This window comes from Canis aureus, chromosome 16 (assembly GCF_053574225.1).
Source record: "Canis aureus isolate CA01 chromosome 16, VMU_Caureus_v.1.0, whole genome shotgun sequence".
In the NCBI taxonomy this organism is placed as follows: domain Eukaryota; kingdom Metazoa; phylum Chordata; class Mammalia; order Carnivora; family Canidae; genus Canis; species Canis aureus.
The window spans coordinates 48,347,538-48,373,804 of NC_135626.1; the positions used below are offsets into that span (position 1 = coordinate 48,347,538).

The 26,267-nt window shown below is 45.2% G+C and overlaps 1 protein-coding gene across 5 annotated transcripts in view; it reads left to right on the forward strand.

Annotated features, from left to right (window-relative positions):
* The first annotated feature begins 3,362 nt into the window (after positions 1-3,362).
* Positions 3,363-26,267, forward strand: part of TEX2 (testis expressed 2) — a 101,744-nt gene continuing 78,839 nt past the window's right edge. For 2 of the 5 annotated variants that reach the window (XM_077853784.1, XM_077853788.1), the window contains exon 1: positions 3,363-3,511. The gene's annotated coding sequence lies outside the window, so the exon portion shown is untranslated. Of the gene's footprint in view, positions 3,512-4,503; positions 4,722-5,269; positions 5,413-26,267 lie in introns of those variants that run through there. The other 3 variants (XM_077853786.1, XM_077853785.1, XM_077853787.1) reach the window with 3 other exon arrangements.

The window sequence follows — 26,267 nt, forward strand, 5'->3', positions numbered from 1 at the left end:
CCAAGGTTCACTCCTCAGACCTCTTCCAACTTGAACCTTCTGAGGCTATGTTGCTATTGACCACTTCTTTCTCCAATACCTTCTTCCTCAGCTTTGGTGACAACATTCTTTCCTGGGTTTTTATCGCCCTTCTGATTTCTCTTCTTAATAGCCTTAAATTGGCCACCCCTAAAACATTACTGGGGTTCTCCAGGGGTTATTAGTGTCTATTCTGTGCCCCATTAGCTCCTGGGCTTATATTCACAGAAGCCTATAATGGCTATCAACTTGATGATCTTTCTCTACTAGATCTTGTCCCCAAATTCATCTATCTATCTTTCTTTCTTTCTTTCTTTCTTTCTTTCTTTCTTTCTTTCTTTCTTTTTCTTTCGTTCTCTTTCTTTCTTTCTTTCTTTCTTTCTTTTAGGATTTTATTTATTTATTTATTTATTTGACAGAGAGCAAGCACAGGCAGAGGGAGGGACAGAAGGAGAGGGAGAAGCAGGATCCCCACTGAGCAGAGAGCCCAGTGCAGGGCTCCATCCCAGGATCCTGGGATCTATGACCCCAGTCGAAGGCAGACGCTTAACCAACTGAACCACCCAGGCACCCTTCCACCTTTTTTTCCTACTTTTTTATAATTACCTTCATCTCCATCCCCAGTGTGTAGTATTCCATCTGGTACTTACTGAGCTCTCAACGATTGCTCATCAATGGTACAGCTTGCGGCACAATGGATCCCTAGCCTTTGTTAGGCAAACAAGTGGATCAACATTTTTGTTTTTGTATACTTCTGTAATCATTTCTTCCTTCAAAAGTGCAATGCAGTGTCAAAATATTGAATTAAAAATCTTAGAGCATTTTTGTTTGTTTAGAGTTTCAAGAGAAAAGAGGGATTATCTTAAAATGTCATAATGGGGAATAATTTAAGTATGCCAGAACCTAGGTAGGCTTAAGCTGAAATCTGGGTTGTGAAAGAGATTGGGTTGATGGTTGGGACAAAGTGCAGGGGGCAGATGCCAGAGTAATACTAACAATTTGGGCTTGAATTTCTATGACTTCTGCCTCTACCTCTAAAAAAAATTTTTTTTTTACTTTGTACATGATGTACATATAGAGCAGCTATTTGGGGCATAGAGTAAGGACTCTTGCTTGATATCTAAATTTAGCATCAGAATCCTTGATCTTTGTCACAGGCACTCTAATGAGTCACAGATGCCAAGCTCTGAAATTACTCTTTTCATTTGTAAGTTCAAAGTACATGTATATTCACATATGTATTCTTTATTTGACTGGATTTTCATACCAGCCCAAGGAATCAGAATTTGTTATTATCCCATTTTATAGATGAGCAATCCAAGGCTTAAAGAGATATAATTATGTAACTTGTTCAAAGTCAAACAGATGTAAGTTAGAGCAGTGAAACTTCAACTCCAAGGCAGTGCTTCTATGTCTTTCATTAAAAATTAGTGATGTTTGCTTCTTTTTGCCTTTTGAAGTTATCCATCCTGTTTCTGGCAGCAACAAAGGGCATTTTGGCAGACACTGGAGCAGAGCAGTTAGGAGGATCCTAGTCATTAGGGTCATGAATGCTGGCTCTTTCTTTAGCTAGTCTTGTGATCTTGGACGCATCAGCAATCCTCTCTGGGCTTTAGTTTCTGCATCCGTAAAATGGAGAAAATAGCAATCCTATCAACCACACAGGATTATTGTAAGGTTTCATTGAATTAATATGTAAAAAGGCCTTGACATAGTAAGGTGTATAGTAGCCTCTTAATAGGCAGGAAGTGTTAATATTATGTTATTATACATTCATTTATTTTTCAAAGCACCCAAATTCCTCACTTTTCAAAAAGGAGGGATCCTTCTAAGTGTTCATGCTGGATCTTATCGGACTCTAGTTTAGGTCAGGTTGATAAGGCATTAATTAATCTAAGATTTATGTAGGGCTCGAAATGGACACAGAGGGGGGCACAGCTTCCGTGGACCCTGGCAGTGGTGCAGTTTCAGGACCTACCCTCCCAACCCCCCACTGAGGTGGGGGTTTTAAGATGTGGCCAGAAGTTGGGGGCTGTTTCTCCACCGATGATCGCTCTTGTTGCACATTTCCAGATACCCATGAACGGAGCCCTCTCCTGTTGAGACAAGAGTTTCTTTTCCTTTGGGAATGCCAAGAGGAGACATGGTAATACCAGGCAGTGATATCAGCAAGCGGGAGACTTAACCCTGACAAGGCTGATCCATGTGTGTGTGGAGCCGTCCCTGGCAAACACAGTACCTAGCAGATACTATAGCAAAAGATGGGTTTTCCTGTGGAGGCCATTTGCTCTTCATAGGGGTGTCCAGGTGGATGGGGCTGACCTTGAAGGCAGTGACTTCCAGGTCAGATGTGTATCTGGGACACCTGGATGAGGAGAGGAATGTGGCTGGGAGAGTGGGCAGGGCTCAACACATCGGAAGGAAGCTCCAGAGGAGCAAGGCACCCTCCTGGGCTTATGACTGTGTCTGGGTGTGTTTGCCATTAAGATATTTCAGCATTGTCTCACCAGGCAGAGAACCAGGCAGGTTTGTTGTTTCATCCCAGTCCAGTTCCCTTCAAATTCAATTCTTAGCATGACCCACTTAGGGCACTGCTCTGAGTTTAGTCCTCCAGCCCAGCTAGAGAGTCTCCCAGCCATATTACTGATTTTGAGGATTTAAAAAAAAAAAAAAAAAAAAGAGTTTTGCTTTGTTTTTGGCAGTTAAATTTAAATGTCGTTACTATGATGGACTCGAAATATGCCCCGGAGCGTGTGGGTCTTGCACCACCTGCATTAGATCCATGGGATATTTCCCCAGTCTCATTCCAGTCGTGGGAAATTAGAGACTCAAGTGGGACCTAGGGATCTTCATGCTAAAATCCTCCAGGGCGAGGCTGAGAAATGTGCCTTTTGAAGTGAATTTTTGGAATTGGACGGAATAGATGACGGCTTTCTAAAACCCAAATGTCAGTGACTATGCCCAGCGTGAGACCCCTTGCGTTCTCAGCCTCAGTTTCCCCCTCCGATCGGGGCCGGTTCTGTCTCCGCTTGTTTACCTAGGCTGCGGGACAAGGAAATTAATAAGCGCAAAGAACTGAAGAAACGCAGCAGCCGCGGGGCTGGGGAGAGAAGAGAAGCTCTCGCCCCTCCCATCCCGACTCTTCCAGGTAACGCCGCCGCCGCCCCTCTCCAGCCCCGTGGGCGGTGGTCCCTTTAACAGACCTGACCAATCGCACGCCCATTTCCAAGGCCGCTCCCCGGAGCGCGGGTAGGGGCTGGATTGGCCGGGCCTGGCGCGCGGCCTGCCCCGCCCCTGCCGCCGTCTGGTTGGCGGCGGGGGCCGCGGGCGCGGGGCGGGTCCGCCGGCGGGGCGGGGCGGCCGGTGCCCGGGGGCGGGCGGGCGGCAGGACAGCGGCCGGAGCCCGAGCCCGAGCCCGAGCCCGAGCCGGAGCCGCGGCGGCCGCGGAGCACGGGCGCCGGCGCAGTACAATGAAGGAGCCAGCGGAGCCGGGGTGAGCGCGACCGGGGCCGGGCAGGAGGCGGCGGAAGGAGCGCCCGCGGAGAAGGCCCGGGGCCGGGGGCGGCCCGACCCCACTGGGTCCCGGCTGCGCGGGGGGCCGGCGGCCGTTGGTGCCCGGGGCGCGGGGATCGGCCGCCGGGGGCCCCGCCCCGCCCCGCTGTCGCGGCCCGGGGTTGACGGGGACGCGCACCTGCGACGCCCCCGGGCGAACCCCTGTCTCCTCTGGGGGCGGGTGTGGCGGTTTGGGCTTGACCCCGACGGGAGGCGCCGGCCAGCCGGTCCCCGCAGCCTGCGGTGGCGGGCTCGGGGCTCCGGGCTCACCCCGGGCCCGGGAGGGCAGTCCGCACGCAAACTAAGGCAAAACAGCCTGCGATTTTATGAATGGGGCCCCGGGTTCCTGCCGCCCCCCTCGCCCACGTAGCGAGGCGCTTGCAAGTGCAGAACCGCAGCTACTTTTACGGGGACCCGTCAGGGGCTGACTGCGCTTAGGTGGTTTTTGTCCAGCTGCTGGGAATCGCGGGTGGCCGTGGGCTGGTTTGCGTGTCCTTAGGAGGCGGCAGCGTGCCGACCGCCGGGGGATAGGAAGGTTAACAAGTGACATTGGGCTGAGGCCTAACGCCAGGTGCCGTGCCCGGGAGCGCGGGTGTGACGGTGGAGGCTGTGCTGCCGGCGGCTGGCGAGCGCGCCGCGGAGCCCGGGGGACCCGGGGACGGAACGCACAGCCTCCGCGCTGCACCGGGCACGCCGCCACGTTGCACGCGCGACGCGGGAGCTGGTGCAGGGGAGTCTGCCCCTTTTTGAAAAAACAAAAAACAAAAAACAAAAAAAAAAACGGCTTCTAGAAAACTTAGCCCTTCAGTGGGTTGATGGTTCCTTAAACCATCGGTTGTTATGGTTACGGGGCATCAAATGTAAGGGCAAAGTCTGTTTCCACCCTCGCTCTTTCTCCAAAGCGACGAAGTACTTTGTCACTACGTTTTACAGACACGGCTCAGGGAGGACGTACTTTTTTAGAGTTGAAGGGAAAGCGTGGGCTCCCCCGAAGGCAGGGGCGGTAATGCCGTATTCCTGTGTCAAGTCCACCATGGCTGCTGCTCCGCACAAGAATTGAAAGGGACCAGCCTTCTGCATGTTTCAGTGATTCTCATCAGAGGATTTAAAGGAGTCCTTTGAGGAGCCAGACATGAGCTGGAAGGAAAACAGTGAGTGACTTTTTTTTATGGAAACCAATGAGGAAAAACCGGAGGAGCCAATGATCCTTGAACTCCAGGTTAGGGGGTATTTGAGGAGTCTGGGTGTGTGGGTTTAAAACGATGTGACACCGTGAAGCTTATCTCATAGGAGGTGCTGGAAGAGTAAAACAGACTTTCCATGGGGATCCCTGGGTGGCTTAGTGGTTTAGCACCTGCCTTCAGCCCAAGGTGTGACCCTGGAGTCCCCCTGGGATCGAGTCCCACACCAGGCTCCCTGCATGGAGCCTGCTTCTCCCTCTGCCTGTGTCTCTGCGCCACCCCCCCCCACCCCCATGTGTCTCTCATGAATAAATAAATAAAATCTTTAAAAAAAAAAAAACCAAACCAGCCTTTCCTATTAACTCATGGTCAACTCTTAATCTATTTTGGTATTTTAGATTCTTCCAAGAATTGGAAGTTGGAATTTCCAACTTATGGAAAACTAGTAAGCCTCCTAAGGTGATGGGTATAGAGTGGGTTTTTTGCCATACACTTTCTGTCTTTCACACAGGCCTCTCCAGGAATGTTACTAGTGAAGGCCTCAAGTCAGTATGTGGAGGGCTCTGGGGGAACTCAGCTTGGCCTGTACATTTATCTCCAGGAAGAGGTGCTGTGCCTGAGAGGAAGGAGATTAACAATCCAATTCAAGTCAGAGGTGGAGGTAATGGAGACAACTGACAAGTAGTAGCCCAGGGGCTGGGACAGAGGGAGGGAAGGGAAGGGAAGTGCAGGAGTTTCCTTTGGCTAAGTTATCTGGAGCTTGGAGGTTTGAAGAGAATAGGATGTCCTCCTGTGGGAGGGTTGGAGATAATCACATATACCAAACGTTTTGTTTGTCAGAGATTATGTTTTTAGAATACTTCTGGAAAAGCAGCAAGAGAGGTTAGGCTTTCAGGTAGAATAAATGTACAGGATGTTTGGGAGTTTGCATCAAAAAGTAATTGCATATAGCGGAAAAATATTCATTCAACTAATTTTTCTTGAGTTGGTAGTGTGCCAGAAACTGCAAGGCACTATGGGTTACGGTGGAAAAAAACAAAACGGATAGAGGGTTTGTTTTCTACCTGCCATAGGGTTTGCCTTCCTTCCAAGTCAAAAGCTCTCTTTTGAGGATGTTCTGAAGTCCTTGAGGAAAGAAAGGAGAGAAATGCACAAAATATTGCTTAATGTAAGAGCAAAACAGAACAATGGGAAATTCTTCCCACTGTAGTTTACTGTTGGTGTCAAACTGAAACTTCAAAGAGTGGTTTTCTGTGTCAGGTTTGGTATAAAACTATCTGCATCCTCATATCTATTGACCAATAACTTTTCATGATGTCAGTTCCTGTTCTTTTTTTCTTTCTTTTTAAAGATTTTATTTATCTGTTCATGATAGAGAGAGAGAGAGAGGCAGAGACATAGGCAGAGGGAGAAGCAGGCTCCATGCAGAAAGCCCAACGCGGAACTTGATCCCGGGTCTCCTGGATCATGCCGTGGGCAGGCGCTAAACCCCTGAGCCACTCAGAGATCCCCTTTTTCCCTCATCAATTTATTTATTCAAAAATTTAGAACTTCATTGAACAAATACTGTCCCTGGCCTCTAGGTGCTTCCATTTCATTTTCTTTGCCTGAGTAACCCTCAGCATCTACTTTCCTCTCTCTGATCTTTATTCTCTCCTGAGGGTCCTCTTGGGTGTTATTGAGGTCACAGGGAACATGTGTTCTTTCATTCTGTCCCAAAGCAGAAGGCAGGGAGTATAGAAAAGAGCATCTGTTGAATTTCAACTCTGCTATAGACCACTTTCCTTTCTCTCTCTCCTTGGAGATATCTATATCAATATAGGTATAGTTATAAATATAGATAGAGATATCTTCTCCAGTCCTTGAGCAGCCCTCTGAGGGAGATCGATGGAGGTAGCCTCATTTTATGGAAGAGGGAACTGAAGCTCAGAGCAGTTCAGTAACTTGTCTAGAGTGATAAGTTGGTTAGGTGGTGGCGCAAGAATTTCAATCTAGGACTTTCTGATTCCAAAACGTGCTTTTTCCATTGTACTGCATTACTTCTCTCAGAAGAGGAATGGCATGCTAGCACAGTGCCTTCTTTGGACATATGAAAGGTCTGGTTCAGAGATGTTCAGGGAATTGCCACAGTTAATGTACTTATGGTGAATCAAGAATTTGCACCCTGTGTCTCTGCTTGGTACCTTTATGGGTCATTCATGTGGCTGCCAGGAAATCTGAGTTTACTGCTGTGAAAAGGTGACCCAACTTACCAGGGCATATCCCAATGCTTCTGTTGAGCAGCTCTGTGATTATTGTTTCTCTCTGTACCTCAGTTTCTTTATCTGTAAAATGGGACAGTATTCACATTCCAGCAATGCTAAGACAAGTACAGTTTGTCTCATATTAACATATCTAAAGAAAATTATTTTAAAATCTGTGGTTCTCACAGTTGTAGTTGGCAGAGGTGTCTTTTTTTTTTTTTTGTACATTCAATGATGGTACGTCTTATAGTAGTGGGGTCCTACGTTAGATGAACTATAGTAGTACATTCTTTATTTTATTTTTTAAGAATATTTTATTTATTTGAGAGAGAGCGAGAGAGCATGAGCAGGGTGGGGGCAGAGGGAGCGGGGCAGAGGGAGAGAGAGAAGCAGACTCCCTGCTGAGCAGGGAGCCAAACTCAGGACTCCATCCCAGGACCCTGGGATCATGACCTGAGCTAAAGGCAGGTGCTTAACTGACTGAGCCACCCAGGCACTCCATAGTACATTCTTTATAGGTAGTCGTGGTGCCTGGCACATAGTGAGCACCCAATATCAGTTGATGGTTCTGAATGACAGGGCTAGGGTTAACTGGTAGGTGGCTCTGGGGTATATCTGGAGAACATCTCATAAGATTTTCCACTTGGAACCTAGGCAGTAATGCATAATCTGTGGGCTGGAGGGATGTTTTCCAGTTCGCCTGGAACTCTGTCCTTTGGCTGACTCTTGTCCCCATGAGAAGCATTAACTTCAGGAGCTAACGAGCCATGGACAGACAGCTCCCTTTGTCCTGCCTGTTCATTAAGGTCTTTGTCAACTTTAAATCCCATGTTAAAAATAAATATCATTATAAGAAGCTTGGAAGCCTACACTGATGCGAATAGTCTTACATGTGAATTTTAAAGCACCTCAAGGTTATATACAAGATTCTGTGTTTCCCCTTTCAAAACTCCTTATAATGTTTAATTGCTTTGGGTGAAATGTCATAAGATGCCATTAATCAGAAGGAACCTAGGAGGTCATGAAGGTACAGACATGCTCGACTAGCACTGGATGAGGTAGAGAGAACTCTAGAGTGGGCATCAGAAGGCCTGGTCCCAGTTCTGGAGGGTTTATCTTGTTATTGTGTCTGTTCTTGGGCTCTGGACCCCAGGGTGTTTCTGGGCCTCGAGGGTTTTCCAAAATGAGGACTTGATTTCTCAGTCTCCTCCTCTGACTCCTTCCAACACAGTATCAGAGATTATGTGAGTTTATGAACTAAGGATCTGGGAAATTAAATGGTTGAAAGAAGTTCTTCATTCAGGACTCCCAAAGTCTCACTTGGGTGTTTGTGATCAGGCTTTGTAAAGCAGAAAATGATAGTTAGGTGATAACAATATGAGTATCACTCGTGAAGAATTGTTATGTGCTGACGGACACTGTCTCCTTTGCAACTTCACATTGGCACATGGTGAGTAGGAGAGACCACTGTTAATCTTATTTTAAGATGAAAACTCTGAGGTTCGGAAAACTAAGTACCTTGGCTGAAGTCACATAGCAAAGATGAAGAGGGCTTCTGCTACTCTCCAGTACGAGCTCTTTGGTTGTTTCAGGTGGACCCTGCCTCATCTTGGAATCCTCTCAAGCCAAGTGCTCTGGAAGTTTTCCAGCAGGATTGCCCCTGCCTTGAGGTCGTATATTCCTAGTCTTTTATCAGGTACTGACACCTGTTTAAATTTGAGTTCTTGTTCAGGACATCTGCTGTGTATTGGGAGAACTCTGTTCAACCTAAAGAACAGCCCCTATGGGCGTTGCAGGCAACCTAAGTCCTTGAAAGGCAAGGTTTTTCTTTGGTGAACAGAAGCCACAAGCTGGGTCACTGTGAACATAAGCAGGACTGTTAAGAGCAGAATCCAGTCCTTTAGTGTGGAAGCTGGTGGGATGGGAAACGCGGGTGGTCTTTGAAACAATCAGGTAACCTTTCCCTTTGGGTTTGCCTAGAATGTTGGTTCTAAGGGCTTTTCCCTAGGCAGGTTATAGGAACTCACAAATTGAGTGCCTCCCTGGCTTATCCTAATAGTTGAGAATGGCACAGGGCAAGAGGAGCCCTCTTCAGTGGTAAGCTTACTGGGGATTTGAGATTTAAACCCACCCCTTGGATCCCTCCTGCAGTCACCTTTCAGAGTCACAATATGCATTTTTTTAGTTTCATTTCTTTGTTGTTTCTTTCTTATAGCTGACATAAGCTGGCCTGTTTTCTTACTTAATTTTAAATCCTTTTTTACATCTAATGTTGTCTTTTAAGCAGTGTTCCTAAAGATGGTTATATTTATCATTCAGGGCTTGAAATAGAGAATTTAAAAATCTTTCCATTGAAAGGACTGCCTGAACAATGATTATTAGTCATTCAATAAATATTTGAGCATCTACTGGAGCCAACCGTTGTGCCTGTCGTTGGAAATCCGTTGGGGAGCAAAATAGATGTGGTCCCTGCTGGCACATAGCGCATTATCTAGTCCAGACAATAAACAAGTCAAGAGATGTATGCATTGTGTGTATATATTACATTGTGATAAGTGTGAAGGCTTCTTCCTCTGAAAGGGAAGAACAGGGCACTGAGAAGAAAGAAGGAGAGGGAGCCAGCCATTGGGAGTGTCCAGAAAAGCATTTCTAGAGGGAGCAGCTTGTAGAAAGTGTGACATGGGAAGGAAATGGGGGGAAGGGGAGACACAGAGAGAACCATGCAAGGCTGGCCTTAGGAGCCAGGCAGTACTTCAGGGGACATGGGGCTTTCTTAGGCTCCTGGTGCCTCGATTTCCCACTTTTTTTTTTTTTAATTTTTATTTATTTATGATAGTCACACACACAGAGAGAGAGAGAGAGAGAGAGAGAGGCAGAGACACAGGCAGAGGGAGAAGCAGGCTCCATGCACCGGGAGCCCGATGTGGGATTCGATCCCGGGTCTCCAGGATCGCGCCCTGGGCCAAAGGCAGGCGCCAAACCGCTGCGCCACCCAGGGATCCCAGATTTCCCACTTTTGAGTGGGAAATGCGCTGACATCTGGGAAGTCTTGAGAGCAGTGCCAGGCATGTGCAGGAAAGGCTGGGGGTAAAGGTTTGCTGATTTCTCACGCAGTGGGGAACTTAATGTGGAGTGGATGGGCCTCTGTTCTTGGTCAGCATTTTCTGTCCTTCCATGTGTAAAGTAACCACGGGGCTGAAGAGGAGATGAAGATGGCTAATATGCACAGCTACTGGATGCATTCTAGGGTAGCTTGGTGTCGGACAGTCTGTGATGCGCTAACCATGGAGCACCTGTGCCTGGGGAACACTCAGCTTCATTTGCTGTGGGGGCCATGCTCAACCGGAACCCTTGTTCCTCACCTCCTTCCTGCAGTTGTCTGCTTTGGTGTTTCATATGGGAGGTAGATTTTTAGCCTTTCTGTTTCCTTCCTTCCTTCCTTCCTCCCTTCCTTCCTCTTTCTTCCTTTCTTTTGACAATTGGTCTTTTTTTTTTTTAAAGACTTTTATTTATTTGAGAGAGAGAGAGAGCGAGCGTGAGTGCATGAGCAGGGTAAGGGACAGAGTGAGAAGCAGACTTCCCACTGAGCTGGGAGCCTGATGCATTTCAAGTCTGGGTCAAGGGCATGGAAAATCCTTTCATAGGATGAATCTGAATCCCCTGGACAGCTCCAAGGATGGATTCCCATGGACTCTTTTCCCCCTTACCCTCTTTCTGGATTAATCTACTCTAAAAACTGTTAGATTCCTTCAGTGAACCCAAACTGTGAAGAGCATTTCTCAATTTTCCCCTTGTTTTCTACCATGCTTGCATTCATTCATTCATCACCCAGCATTTAAGGAACTTGCACAATGCGTCAGATAGTGTGCTAGGTACTGAGTATATAGTGGTGAGCAAAATTGACAAGGTCCTTGTCCTCCTGGAGGAAGGAGAAAAGCAAATATGTCGTAAGAAGTAGTGAGAAGTGCTACAAAGGATGAGAGCAAACCGAGTAAGGTGAGAGATGGAGCTGTTTCCTGATGAAGGAGCAGGTGGTTCGGTTTCTGAAAGGCCTAGCTCCCTTCCTCCTGGGAACAGAAAGGTGCCTGGAATATCATAAACCAAGAGGAGAGGCACAGGCCCAGCTGAGGGAGAAGGCAGGAGGGGCTAGATCATACAGCACTTTGCAGAACACGGGTCTTATTCCATGAGTAGCAAGAAGCTCTCATAATGTTTTGAGCAAGGATGTGGCATGCTCCTATTAGGATTTTTTTTTAATTTTTAAATTATTTTAAACAAGATTTTATTTATTTGAGAGGGGGAGAGAGCGAGAGCAAGAGTGTAAGAGCAGGGGAAGGGAGAAGCAGACTCCCTGCTGACAGGGGAGCTGGACTCGGGGCTCAATCCCAGGATGGAGAGATTGTGACCTGAGCCACCCAGGTGCCCCTAATTTTTAAATTGTTTTTAAAAGTAAGCTCTGCCCCCAATATGGGGCTTGAATGCAAGACCCTGAGATCAAGGGTCGTATGCTCTGCTGACTGAGCCAGCCAGGTGCCCCCATATTAGGAGTTTTTAAAACCACCCCCACTACAGTGGGGTGAATAGATGGAAGCCCTGTGGAGAGAGCCATGAGGGGGCTGCTGCTGTCTTCCAAGCAAAAAGGTGGTCTTTTGGGTCAGAGTGGTGGCAGCAAAACTGGAGAGAAAGAGACCATTCAGGAGAGGTTTAAAAAATAAAATCACAGCACTTGTGAAGGACTAGGTAAGGGCCAGCTTGCATTTGCAGTGAAAAGAAATGTAAATTACTTCTGGCAGAAAACATTGGCTGTGCGTACTCTGCAACTCACTGGTATTACACTTCCCTTGGCACCTATTTTTCAGAATTTCTAGATAAATTTAAAGCTGTTCTCCATATTTGCTCTTAAATCTATTCTTGAAAACTGTCATCCACTTTTGAAACCTATTCATCAAGCATCTACTATGTGCTGGGAATAAATAGGTGACCAAGGAAGCTCAGGCCCTCAGCCTGTCTCTGCATCCTCCAGGCTGGGGGTTGCCCTACGTCCTGCAACCTTCATATGGGCCATGTTGCAAGGGCAGCCCTCTTGTCTGGATGGGCTTCCTATCCAAGCTTCAGGAGGCATCATTCTTGCCGAGTATGTCATCAGTATGTCATCGGTATCATGGGGCTCCAAATTGAGGCTTCAAGGTTAGCGTCTTCCATACACAGCCCACAGTCAGGGATGTAGTAGTCTTTCTCTCTATCTAGAAGGTAGAGACTATGCCCTGTTTATATTTGTGTCCTCTCCCTCTCATACTTCCTGACCACTCCCCCACCCCCAAACCAGAGTGTTCTGCCCTTGGAGGTATTCACCAGGTGTTTGTTAATGGCCCCTAATGGTACTACTCAAACATAACGCTAGATGGGCCCTAAAAAGGGCTCTGGGCAGCAGTAGGAGGGGAAGAATCTTCCTGATGTTGGGAGACTCCCAGTTGGAGAGAACAGAGAACGGAAGCAGCTGTGTTTACACCTGACCCTGCAGGTGGGCAGATTTGCCCTCTCCTTGAGGCCAGCTTCCAATAAAGGGAGAAATCTACCTCCTCAGATCACCTATTACGTGGGAGGAAATCATAGGAGACACCTGGATCTTCACCGGGACTTTGAAGTTCTAAACAGGAAATGGTCTTGAGGCAGAGATAGCGGTTACATTTCTTCTACAACTTTGGTGGTTGTAATTCTGAGAGAGAAAACTGATGTGGGATGTCATTAGCTGGTTTCCTAGGTAACTCTTTTTTTCTTTTGTTTTGTTCTGGAAGAATGGTTTGGGTCGCTAGACCAGAGACAGGGTATTTATTGAAGACAAGAGTGCTGTGTTTTCCAGGAGCCTTGCATGTCTGGTTGGGAAGGCTTTAAGCTGAGTATTAAGGGGATAGAAGAGAAAAGTATTAAAAAAAAAAAAGATAAAGTATACAGGAAATTTGCAGAACCAGATAACAGAGACCTGTGTGACTCAGCAGCAGTGTGGTGCCCAGAAACTCTCAAGTGGACATTAGCACCAAAGCTGCTTGAGAACAGCGTGGAGGGAAGGGGTCAGGTATCTATCTGTAAACTCATGCCTGAGGGTGAGCGCCTAGTGCCTCCAGGCTCTGGAAACCTTAACAGCACAGCCAGGTAAATATGATCTGCTGGTAGGCCTGATTGGAATAGAGCAAAGTAGTATGGGCACACCTGGCCCCAAACAAAGTCCCAGGAGAGACTCCCTTTTTGTTCCTTGACCACAGAGTGCTGGTGGCAAGCATTCCAGTTATGACAGAAAGAGCTGGTATGTAATTGTAGGCTGGCCTGCCACACCGAGGTGGCAATGATTTTGTTCCATAGATCTTAAAAGAGGCCTTCGACAAATGTAGTAGATCATGAAAATGTTTGTAGGTGAATTTTTTTTTTTTTTTGTAGGTGAATTTTATTAGAAGTGGACCATGCAGTAAATTTTAATACTATTTTGCTGGTATTTTTTTTTTACCTCTGAGAGCAGGTAGAGGGAAGTATGTGTGTGTGTGTGTGTGTGTGTGTGTGCGCGCGCGCGCGCGCTGGGCGGGGTGCTGTTTGGATCTAATGATGACAAATAAGGAAAAGCCAGTTGAGAGTGTGGGTAGGGTAAAGCCATCCAGAGGGCAAGGGAGCCTGTGACCGCAGCCCAGAAATAAGCACAGAGCTCAGGTTTAGGCAGGCTGGCTCCACAGCCCCTGCCTTTGGAGCATCTCCTACCTTATACTATTGTTTCCTTTGACACTAACTGCTCCTCACATAAGCTGAACAGGAGCCATCTTCATGTCCTCAAATCCAGATCCTTTTGGAAAAGACTTTTTGAGTATCAGGCCATAGTAATGACTGATTTGGTTTGGCTCCTCCTCGGTCTCCCATCTGCCTCATCACCCTAAGAGTTAAGAGTAGAAATTGCAATACCTGTCCTAGAAGTCTGAAGGGAGTTATCCTCAGGGAGAGTTGAGCTGCTTGCCCTGGCTAAGTTCAGAGGCAAGATCGAAGTGGAAAATAAGTCAGAGTAGTAGAAAACCCATGGGAAAGGAGTTGCCTTTGTTTTAATTTCCCAGGGTAGGCTAATGTCTGTGGGGATGTGATGAGTGGTATTCGATCCTGATGGGGTAGGTTAATAGTAAAGCAAGAACATTAATTTTTTTAAGGCTTAAAACTCCCAACAGAAATGACTATTGATCATACTCTGAGCCAGAGACTAAACTCATTTGGTCAGCCTAGCTTTTGTCTTAAGGCTTGACTGCGATCAAGAGGGGTGTTGGCAGAGGCGTAACAGCCTGAAGCAAATTTTATTTCATGAGGTCTGATTTGTGGTTCAAAAATCTTATGAAAAGAAAAAACATATCTTGAGTTTCTGAATTAAGTGAGAGTTGCTTTGGCAGCAAATGTAAGCAAGAATTTTCTGGGGCGGATGGTCAAGAGGTCCTTCCAGCTATATGAATGGTATAATGCCAGAGTGTTAATCTCAAAAAATAAAATGTTAAACATGTTTTTCAAAAAGAAAAAAATATATATGACCCACAGCTTAGAAGTAGTCTTCCAGGAATTGCAGATGTAGCTACTTCTAAATCCTAACTGTACTGCGGCCTAAGAATTTTAGCCATTTTGTGTTATCTGGCAGAGTTGACCCATTAGCTGCGATTTCCTCTTCCAGAAATACCCTCCTGTTTATCCTGGGCTCCTCGCACAGCGCTACACCAGGGTATGGTGGCCTCTCGCCCGGCACCGCAGAGTGAGCGAGCACCGTTGGTAAATGTTCAGTGAGATGGGTACTTTATAGCAAGCTAAGGAAAAAAGTGTGATTTTTTTTTTTTTGCCATAGTTTTCTATTTGAGGAATTCATATGGGTGCCCAAATTGGTGTTTAAAGGGGAAATGAGAGGTTTTTGCCACCTTTAAGCAGGGTCGTTACCTGGTTCAGCTCTGTCAGTTCATGTGTCTGCTCATTGTTGTAGGGTGCATATCCACATCTCTCAGTGGGGTGATGCTATTGCGTAGGAAGGGAGTGACCCTGCCAGACAAACAGGAAGCCCTGAAACGAGCTTTGGAACTGCATGTCTAACCAGCCTAATGATTTCAAGCCAAAATTTTTGGGGCTTGAGAAAGGAGTCCTCAAATGGGTTATCCCCACATGGAGTTAATATGGGCTGGTTATCCAGTGATCCCTTGAGCATTCAGCAGATGACACTGCTCCCAAGACAGTGGCTGTGCTTGGAGACTGTCATGGGGGCAGGTCCAGACTCTCTCTTGCAGTTAAAGTCAGTCTTCTGTAACTCTCTTAAGAGTCTCTTGAAAGTCTTTGTCCACTTTGTCATTCTTTTTAAGGAAGGTCTCGAAGAATCTTTCTTTTTTTTTTTTTTTTTAAATTTTATTTATTTATTCATGAGAAACACAGAGAGAGAGAGAGAGAGAGAGAGAGAGAGAGAGAGGCAGGGACACAGGCAGAGGGAGAAGTAGGCTCCATGCAGGGAGCCCGATGTGGGACTTGATCCCGAGGCTCCAGGATCACACCCTGGGCTGCAGGCAGTGCCAAACCACTGCGCCACTGGGGCTGCCCAGGTCTCGAAGAATCTTAAAGCAAGTATTTGCATAGCATTAAACACGATAAATTCTTAATTAAAGAATGGCTAATTAGATTTTTTTTCTTCCTGATTAATAGCTAGCTTATACGTTAGTCTGCCAGTTTTTCTTTTTTAACTTCAGGAAGCATTTAAGTATGTTTTGGAATATTTGCTTTTCAATTTTTTTTTTTTTTTTAAAATCCAAAGCCAGTATTATTTATTTATTTATTTTTTAATTTTTATTTATTTATGATAGTCACAGAGAGAGAAAGAGAGAGGCAGAGACATAGGCAGAGGGAGAAGCAGGCTCCATGCACCGGGAGCCCGATGTGGGACTCGATCCCGGGTCTCCAGGATCGCGCCCTGGGCCAAAGGCAGGCACCAAACCACTGCGCCACCCAGGGATCCCCTGCTTTTCAATTTTTTGGTTGGTTGTAGAGTGTCTAGAAAGGAGCCATCTATTTTCCCTTAAGGTTTTGGCTCTGTGAAGCTTTGGGAGACATTGTTTTCTTGGGGCAGGACTTCACCTTGCTCTCTCTCTTCTCTCCTGCCCAGACTTCTAAGAGACCACACACCCACTATCCAAACGGTATACATCAAAACTCTCTACCTCTTACTCAGAACAGTGTAATGAGTTCTTTAAATCAGGGTTTTTAACCTTGGGAAGGGGAAGGGAACAGTCTTGTATCTTCTTGCAAATTGAAGGTGAAATCTTGCGGGTATTTGTGTATCTGTGTTTGGTGGTGGGTGTCTTACTTAGGTCCATCAGGCTTTCAAGCAGCTGTTGAAGGAGAAAAGGAAGAACTCCAGCTCTGAAGTCTCTGTACCTCTCAGCTAGTAAGCTCTAAAGCCAGCTTTTTAGAACAGAGGGACATATTAACAGTAAGGAAGAACCTAGAGTACAGACTGCAGGTTCCTGACTGGTAGCTCCATGCACACAAGCCTGGTTTCTACCATCATACCTGGCTACCCCTGGGTCCCTGAGATCCTCTTTCCTCCCTGCTGGGCCCTCTCCTCTCTTCAAATCCTTGAGGTATCCTTTATTGAGAGAGCACTGGATAAACTTGTCCTACAAGCCAGGTACCACGTGCCAGGATATTTTGTCTTTGGTTTCTTTAGTAATTTTATTTTGACCAAAGCCCTAGCTGCTCCTTAACTTCTCGTAAGCCTCTCCTCTCATTTGTCTTGTGCTTCTTCCTTATATCACCTTCTCTTTCTCCCCTTCTATCTCCCCCCTCCCTTTTTTCCCCTTAATGTATTCTGAGTTAGTCTGTTCCCTGTCATTGGCTTTTCTTTTTAGGTCTCATAATTTTTGTCTGCAGCCAGAGAAGGGGCCCAGAGTTAGAGAACTGAGAGGCTGGTCCTCCTAGCTCTGTGGTTCTGGACAGTGGATCCTGCCCCTCCCTGGGATGCCTTGGGGTCTCGGCTCCCCCTCTTCCATCCCAGAGGTCCAGCCATCTGCTCTGGTGGCCTCCACCTGGCCAGGAACACACACACAATTGCTGTCACAGGCTCTGGCCTTTCCTTGTGGACCGCATATGTATCCTCTGATTGGTGAGCTCTGTTCATAAAAGTATGATTCCATTTTATATGCTTTATTTCAGTGTTGCCAGAGGCAGAAAAGACAAAAGTTACTGCTTTCAGAAAGACTGTTCTTTTTTTTTTTTTTTTTTTTAAGATTTTATTTATTTATTCATGAGAGACACACACAGAGAGAGGCAGAGACACAGGCAGAGGGAGAAGCAGGCTTCATGCAGGGAGCCTGACATGGAACTCGATCCTGGCTCTCCAGGATCAGGCCCTGGGCTGACGGCGGCACTAAACTGCTGAGCCACCCAGGCTGCCCAGAAAGACTGTTCTTGCAGGGGCAGGCCACTATAGAAGAGAGCGTTGGTGACAAATGTGCAAACAGCAGAAATTTAAATTACAGAAGATGATCATTTTCTGCCTTGGGTAGTTTAAGCTTCTTTCCCTCTCTGAATTTCTCCCCCAGTGCTGGGGGGGGGGGGGGGGGCAATGGTCTGGTCCTGAATGGATTTGGGAGGAAAGTCTCCTTCTCTTGCTGCTTTTGAGGATTCATTAGCCCCTTGGCAGCACTCACCTTCACATGGAGGCAGGCATGTGATCCAGGAAACTCTGCTTAGGAAACCAGATCTCTTAATTGATAGAGCCATCTCATGAGCTAGTGATGCAAGCTGTTGGTAATTACAAAAAACGTACCATGAAATTCATCTAAAATTAATGAAGAGTTAGCACTGTGGATTTTAAATACAGAGGAAGTTATGGCACCAGCTCTCAGTTATCTGAGTAGATTACTTCTTGCTGGTCTATTTAAGCCTTTAGCTGGCTTCCCTTTGCACCCCATTGTGCCCGTGGGCTCCCTTCCCATTCCGCTCTGCTTGGTTCACATTCCTCCCACATGGACCCATTTTAACGGGAAGTTAGCAAAAAATGCCGTGTATTCCCAAGTCAATTGTTTGGCATTATCCATTCCACTTTTCTCTTCTGTGAACACAGAGAAGCAAAAGGTCCGATGTATTTAAAAGAAAACAATAAAAATGTATGGAGAATGAACACTTGTGAGTGAAAATCAGCTAGATGAATAGAACATGTTTGCTTTTCCTGACATTGATTTTTTTTTTTATTTATTTTATTTTATTTTTTTTTAATTTTTTTTTTTTTTTTAATTTATGATAGGCACACAGTGAGAGAGAGAGGCAGAGACACAGGCAGAGGGAGAAGCAGGCTCCATGCACCGGGAGCCCGATGTGGGATTCGATCCCGGGTCTCCAGGATCGCGCCCTGGGCCAAAGGCAGGCTCCAAACCGCTGCGCCACCCAGGGATCCCCGATTTTTTTTTTTTTTTTTTTAGAGGAGCATTGTTCAGTGTTTCATTTTGTGTGTATGTCAACATTTGAAGGTCTCTAGATCAGTGTGTACATACACTGAGATAAATGGCTGAGGTATTTTGCGGCTAAAATTTTTATTTTATATTGTGATATACTTTATAGGTATATCATCCCTTGATGTAATAGAAAGGATCTCTGGTCTATATGTGCTTCTATTTGACTTGAAAAACAACTAACTGTTCCATTTTAAACAGATTTCAGGACAATGGTTTTGAGACATCTCAATCGTACTGTTTTTAGACTCTGAAGACAGAATTGTCAAATTATAACAAATAGTGTTAGAAATTATTTTGCAATTGCCTCAGCAGATTGTAATTTCTCCTTCTGTACAAATAGTTCTGGAAATAATAGTGTAAAGATACTTTTTTACAAAACTGATTATTTTCCAAATACAGTGGTACCTTTTGGTTTAGGAGAAATGATAAAGATTGTGGTCCAGGAGACAGAGAACAGGTGTTTTTTTTTTTTTTTTTTTTTTTTTTTTAGCTTCTCTTTTTTTTTTTTTTTTTTTTTTAAGCTTCTCTTTTATTATACCTTTGGCCACATTTTTGAAGAGAGACCAAGAATTGCTGTATGTGTGAAAGCATACTGGTAACTGGGTAGAGTTGAAATGAAGGTGAGATTTTCAGAGTAATAAGGTCACTTTCTTATGTGGCTTGTAGAAACAAAGGATGTGCGATCACAGCAGGTTTAGCAGCTGGGGTTGGTGGAAGTGGAGAGTCCATGTAATCTGAAGAATATTTAAATTGGTATGATATTTAAATTTCCAAGGTAGGAAAAACTAGAGAACAACGGTTTGTTAAAACCAAAGTAGGAAATAAATTTTTAAAAACAGGAGGCGGAAAGTGCATATATGCATCTTATAGGATGTTGAAAAAAAAAATTTAGGTACCTAGGACCTAAATTTGAGGGATTTTGAGGGAGCCAGAGGACAGCAGGAACAGTGCCTTAAGGATTACATTTGATGTAGAAGCACTCAGTCAAATAAAAAAACTTGCCTAGGAGGAAAGTTTCTGTAGAGATGTGCCCTGCATTTTGAGTGATGTATGAAGCACTGCAGACTCAACATTAATTTTGATCTTTACGAAGCTGGATAAAATAATCTGTTTCTGAGGAAAAAAATAGTAGTTATCATGAAGTGTCAAAGCCCTTCAGTGGAAAAGGCCAACACTCGAGAGTCCAAAACAAATTCAGGAATCAACATCCTAAGTGCAGACCTCTTGCTCCCTTACCATCTTGACTTACCTTATCATGTGGTCCAATGGGTTCTTTTTGGGCACCCCAGAAATGCAAGGGATCCATACCCATAAAACAAGTGTTGCAGCTAGTACTTTGGCTTCTTAATATTTTTCCTGAGAAAAAGTGTTTGATCTGCAACAGTTCCCAACTGGGTAAAAATCTTGCTTACCAGATGTGGCTCTTAGAAAATTTGGGTTCCGAAAATAATGGATAATTCTGCCACCCCTTGAAAGAGTGTTTTTTTTTTTTTTTAAGATTTTATTCATTTATTCATGAGAGACACAGAGAGAGAGAGAGACAGGGACACAGGCAGAGGGAGAAGCAGGCTCCATGCAGGGAGCCGGAGGTGGGACTCGATCCTGGGTCTCCAGGATCGCGCCCTCGGCTGAAAGGTGGCGCTAAACCGCTGAGCCACCCAGGGATCCCCAAGAGTGGTGTTTTAACTTTTGGAATATATACCCCTGTGAACCTCTGAACACTATGTGCCGTCTCCCTAGGAAACCACACATGTACACACAGGTCAAATTTTGCGTGTAGGATTTTAAGAACCCCGATGTAAAATAATAGGATGCAAGGTTCATTGAAGAGCATTTGGAAGGAGTTTGCTGCTGGTACAGATGCCATTTTTCGTTGGGAGGGTAGAAGCACTCGCTTGGGAGTGTACTTTGTGGGTTGTTGGACAGTAAGATTTCGCAGGGCTGGAACATGCAGCCAGGACTATTTTGAGAGAGTTGTACAATCTGAGTAGTACTTCCAGAAGGTGCAACTAACTCCTCGCTCCCCTCAAGAGCTGGGCCCAGTGTTTGCTGTCAGAGGCTTTTTGGAGAAGGTCTTTGTAAGTGCCATCATTTATTATATGTATATGACAAAGCAATAGCAACTCTGCATTTATTTACCTCGTTACTCATATGGTTTTCCCCTTAGAGTAAAAAGACTGATACGGCCTTTGACCAAGTGGGTTTTAAGAGCCTAAAATAATTTGTTAGATAAATTGCTTGTTATATAAGTTATAAAGGAGGCATTGCATGTTTTCCTATGCACATGATTTCAGAATTCTCCCATTTGAGAATATATATTTTTAAGAAAGTACCTCATAAAAACTGCATGTATTGGATTTGTGTCTTGCTTTCAGAGCCTCTGCTCCACTTTCCAGTGGGCCTGGTGTGTGAGACAAGCTGGGAGTGGGGTGGCTCTGGTCCAAAGGCAGACTTGATCCCAGGACCCCAAGATCACACCCTGGGCTAAAGGCGGTGCTAAACCACTGAGCCACAGGGGCTGACCGAAGGATCCTTTTCTTTTGACAGCAGCTGGCTTGGAATTTTGGTTTCCTGGAAGAAATACATTTTCCCATCAGAAACAATATTATACACAGTAGCTCTTTGGAAAGGAGAGAGCATGCTTATAGTCTGCATTAGGAAAGGCTTGTGTTCCTGCAAAGGATAGTATCCAATAGAGATGATCTGGGTATGAAGTTAGATCTCACTTTCTCCTAGCAAGTCATACATATGTTACATTCTGGAGCTAAAGCCTGATGCCCCGTTGCTAAAAATCTCCTGGACTGTAAATAACATATTTATTTTCTACCCCATATGGAATTTTCTGAAAAGGACATAAACAGGTTACTTAGAAAAAAAAAAACAAAAACAGGTTACTTAGGTATTAAGTGCAGTGTTCTTTCTGTCATTCAGTCAATAAATATTTAAGTGCCTGCTCTGTAGAGCATATATTCTGTGGGCTGAGAGGTAACAAGTAGGTAGACAGGTAACACAAGGTCAGGTGGTAATATGTTCTTAAAAATAAAAGGGGATGGGGAGGTTGTGCTTTTAGGATAGGTGGTCAGGAAGGTCTTTCTGAAGAGATCTTCAGAAAGCTGAGGCCTCCCATTGTTTCTACTACATTGTTTTTACTACAAGGTTTGGGGAGTAACCATTGTCTTTGGGGCCATAGGATTCAGTGAAGCTTCTTTACAGAGATTTTGCCAGATTAATTTGAAGGACCTTTTGAGGAGTTGAGACTTTGGTATCAGTGACCTTTTGAGAGAGTGACTGGCTTTATTCTGGTTGGTACCCTCTTTTTCTTACTGTCAGTTTTCTTGTGGCACAAACAGGAGGAGAGAGAGTTGCCTCTGGCTGGTGTCCTGGTGGTTCAAAGCCACCCGAGCATCCCCCAGCTCATGGGTTGGCTTGGAGCTTGACTACTGAACCTCACTTTTTGGTGTTATGCACGCCCAGAGGTCTTTAAAATGCACGAACTGACCCTTCACTTGTCACTCCACAAGGTTTGACAACCTGAATGCTTTCCCTGAGAAGGGTCCCTGTATCTAGAGGCCAGCTAACTGGAGCTGGCCCCGAGTCCCAGACACAGGGGTCCGAGTACAGGCTGAAGGGTTACAGCTGTTGGCCTAAGGCTTTTTTTTTTTTTTTTTTTTTTCCTCCTGAGTGTCATTTTTAAGCACTGAATCACAAAATTATAAAACAACCTTTTAGGAAATAGTATATATTTCTGCCAGTGATGCTGCCACTGTCCAAAGCCTATCTCCACACCTGGGGCCTGTTAATCAGCCCCATGGTTGCTCCCTATGCTCAGTAGCTGCAGGATACATTAATAACACATATTTGCATAGGGCTGCGCTGGACAGACCCAGGGCTGTACTTCTGTCCTTAATCCTCACAACATCCTGTTGTTGCTGACCAGGAAACTAACTATACCTGTCAAGGAAGGAAGGGCACTAGTCATCCGAGGAGAAGCCTGTATAAGGGCTTGTGCAGAACTTCTTTCATCCCCACACAGATGCTGCAAGGTAGACTTTATTTTTCCCATTTGGTAGATGAAAAAACTGAAGCTCAAAAAGGTGATGTCACTAGTCTGAGGTCACACAGCTGGTGAAGGGCAGAGCTGGGATTTGCTCCCTGTCTGAGTTGGAAAAGCATGCTTTTACTACCTTGCCAGGGCCTGCCTCACCTGCCTCAGGCCACCTCTCCCTTGCTCCCTTCTTTCCTTTGTAACTCCTGCTCTGCCCTCCTCTTCAGAGTCACCTCAGCCACTTTGCCTGGTACATGAGCTGGCGGCCTACCTGAGTCTGTCAGGGCGGGGTGGGCGGTACCAGATTGAGCTGTGCTTCCGAGATCCCTGCAGGGCTGATAGACTTTAAACACTTGTTGACAACTTTATACACACACATACACACATAAATGTGTATACGTATACTTACATACGTATCTGTGTGTGTGTGGAGATCTGGAGGAAAATTATATCACTAGCGTATCAGTCATGTTATATTTCTTTTTTTTTTTTTTTTTTAAGGTATTTATTTATTTATTTGTGATAGTCACAGAGAGAGAGAGGCAGAGACACAGGCAGAGGGAGAAGCAGGCTCCATGCACCGGGAGCCCGACGTGGGATTCGATCCCGGGTCTCCAGGATCGCGCCCTGGGCCAAAGGCAGGCGCCAAACCGCTGCGCCACCCAGGGATCCCGATATTTCTAAACATTGTGTAATCCATGTAATACTAGTCTGTCTTTTCCTCATTTATTATGATTTCATTTGCATATTGCCCCATTTCTATATAATGAACGTACTTATTTTTTTCTAAAGATTTATTTATTTGAGAGAGCCAGCACGAGCAGGAGGAAGGGCGGAAGAAGAAGCAGACTCCCCGCTGAGCAGGGAGCCCAACACAGGACACCATTCCAGGACTCTGGGATCATGATCTGAGCCGAAGGCAGACACCCAACTGACTGAGCCACCTAGGTGCCCCCATACTAACTATTTGTAAGGACTATGTAATATTTCCTGTTAACACACTTAGGATCCTTGGTTGACTCTTTGAGTTGTTAGGCTTTGTGGCCTGGCAAGGAATGTACCTGATAGCATTTCTTCTTCAGGAGAAAAAGTTCTGAGTTTGGCTTAAGAATAAGTGGTTTTTACAGAATTGTTCTGTAAGCTAGAGGCAGTTTATTCACCATAGTTTCAGTGGTTTTTGACTGGAAGCATGTAGTAGGCATTTGATGAAAAACAAATATTTGTTTTTTTTCCAGATTGGAGTTTACATTTGGACCCCACTGTTATAGGCAATCATATAGCTTGTAAAAGCACGTAAGTCAAACAAAGCTTTTTGGGTACGATTTACATGTCTAACCAGGCAAAACCCTTTTCAGAAGCTAAAGTAGGATTGAATTGACAAAACTTTTTAAAAACTAAGGTTATCTTGAAGCTAAGGATGAATTTGACAGGTAATCATAGGAAATACCTTCTGAAATAAACATCCCAATGTCCAACTTCTGCAGCAGAGGATTGGCGTCAAGGAAATAGCTGGTGCTTCCTTTTTCTGGTGGTGTTGGACATCACTAAAGGGAGTGCCCAGACTGTTTGCTTTGCATTTCTGCCCTTACTAGCAATGATGCCATAGGCAAGTCTCTCAACTTCTCTGTCTCCCATTCCTCATTTGGAATGAAAACGCACTTCCTGCCTCTTAGGGCCAGAAGATGAAATGAAGAGTGTCTTGATGTATCTGGGACTTAAATCTTGAATCAGAGTTTGTTCTCTGTAACTCAGAACTTCAAATGAGTTAGTGCATGCCAAGTGAGCTGTCTGGGTAATGCCAAGATCCCGCCCCCCCCCCCCCCCCCCCCCCACACACACACACACATACCCTGCTCCTCATTTTAGGAAACAGTTATTTTTCCTGCTCCAGTTTGAAGTTTCTTGTTTGCTGCCTGGTTTAATTTAGGGTCCCAAAAGTTGTGTTGTGTGTGGGTGTGTGGGTGTGTGGGTGTGTGTAGAATAATAGATGACATTAAATTTCTCTTGAAAGATGTTCCAAAAAGTTGAACTCAGGTGGACATTTCTGAGATGGTTTTATGACACATGTTACTCACACAGTATTGTCCAGGCTACTGTCACCTCTCACCTAGAATGTTATAAGAGCATAACTGACCATTCCGAGTCTCTTCTTGTGCCTTTCCAGTCTGCTTCACACTGCATCTGGTGAGTTTTTCAGAATGTAGATCTGATCACCTCCATACTGCCTCTGGACCATGTACAATAACCCTTTGGTTGTTCCTCATTGCTCTTGGGATAAAAACCCATTCCTCAGTGCGGCCTCCAAAGTCCTACATGGCCTGGTCCCTGCTCACCTTTCCAGTCTCATGCTGTGTACACTGTTCCCATATTCAAGGGTCCTCCTTTGGATTCCTCTGTTTGGCTTTGCTCCTGCTTCAGGTCCCTTGCTCACGCCATTCTCCCTTGTGTACTGCCCACACTACTATCCTAGCCAACTCTGACTCATCCTTCAAATGTCAGCTCAATTCCAACTTGCTCCAGGGACCCTTCCTTGACTGAACCCCAAACTCATTGGGTCTCCCTACTGGCTGTGCTCTCTTGGCACTCTTCACGTTCCTTCACAGCTTTTGCATTGATTATTTGATGCCCCACCCCCCACCCCCCTATCCGTCTCTAAGCCCCCTGAGGGCCATTCCAGTACTCTGTTGCTTTGTGCATTGGTAAGGCCGGAAATGAATAGCAAGTGCTAAATGCTGAAATGTGTCTCTGTTTTCAGAGCTTAAATTCCACATGTCCAGCTAGAAAAAAGGTTCATGCAAACAGACCTGTACCGTGCATAAATTGTAAAATCAGGAGCCTTAGATCTACGATCAACTCCAAATGTTTGTTTTTTATACATAGTAAATTGAGAGGAATACCAGTTTGTCCTTAGGTGTTGTTTTTTGTTTTTTTTTTTGTTTTTTTTTTTTTTTTTTTTTTTTAGGTGTTGTTTTTGAAGTCAGGTTCTGTATCTTAGTACCTTGAGACACGTAGAGGAGCATTTTGTGGAGTGGTTTACATAGGAGAAATCTGTGGTAGCAACCGCCAGAGATGGCTAGTATAAAAGGGAAGACAGAGAAATCAATAAAATCACCAGGTAAATCAATAACATGGGTGGAACATTTGCTGCAAACAGCAGCCTCATCTGATGTATCCTCTCACTGGTTCAGTGAAGTCCCAGCTAATTGTGACCAACTTCCCTAAGATGGAAATATGTTCCCATAGCACACAAAAAGGGATGTGCAGTATTTTTAGGGCTTTCTTAAGATTTTTAGTATATGCAATAGAACATTTACTTATATACAGTAATGAAGAAGGGGGGTGGGTAGGACAAGTAGTGCTGAGGGCTGATATGAGCCTACTGATTTCTTTTTGCTGTAGACTGTGGTTTACCGTACTATAAGAAAGTCTTCCCAATGTGGAACATATTTCCTTATTAGTTGGATGATTATCCTAAGCCAGCTTTGAGGGGCCTATAACAATAGAGAAAATAAAGTATTTTATAGCCTGTTCTGTGAATTACTGGGACTTTTTGAAAAGTACTTTTCATTGCTTTCCTGAGTTGTCTTTAGACTCAGGGTCCCCCCTGGAATTGAGGCTCCCGCTGGACAGTGTGAAGGTCTGTCTGTCAGCAGTTGGCTTGGCGTGCAGCCAGTGCTCAGTAAATGTTGAATGAATGGATGGAAGTCTTTCTTGAAGCACAGAGCGCCTGTAG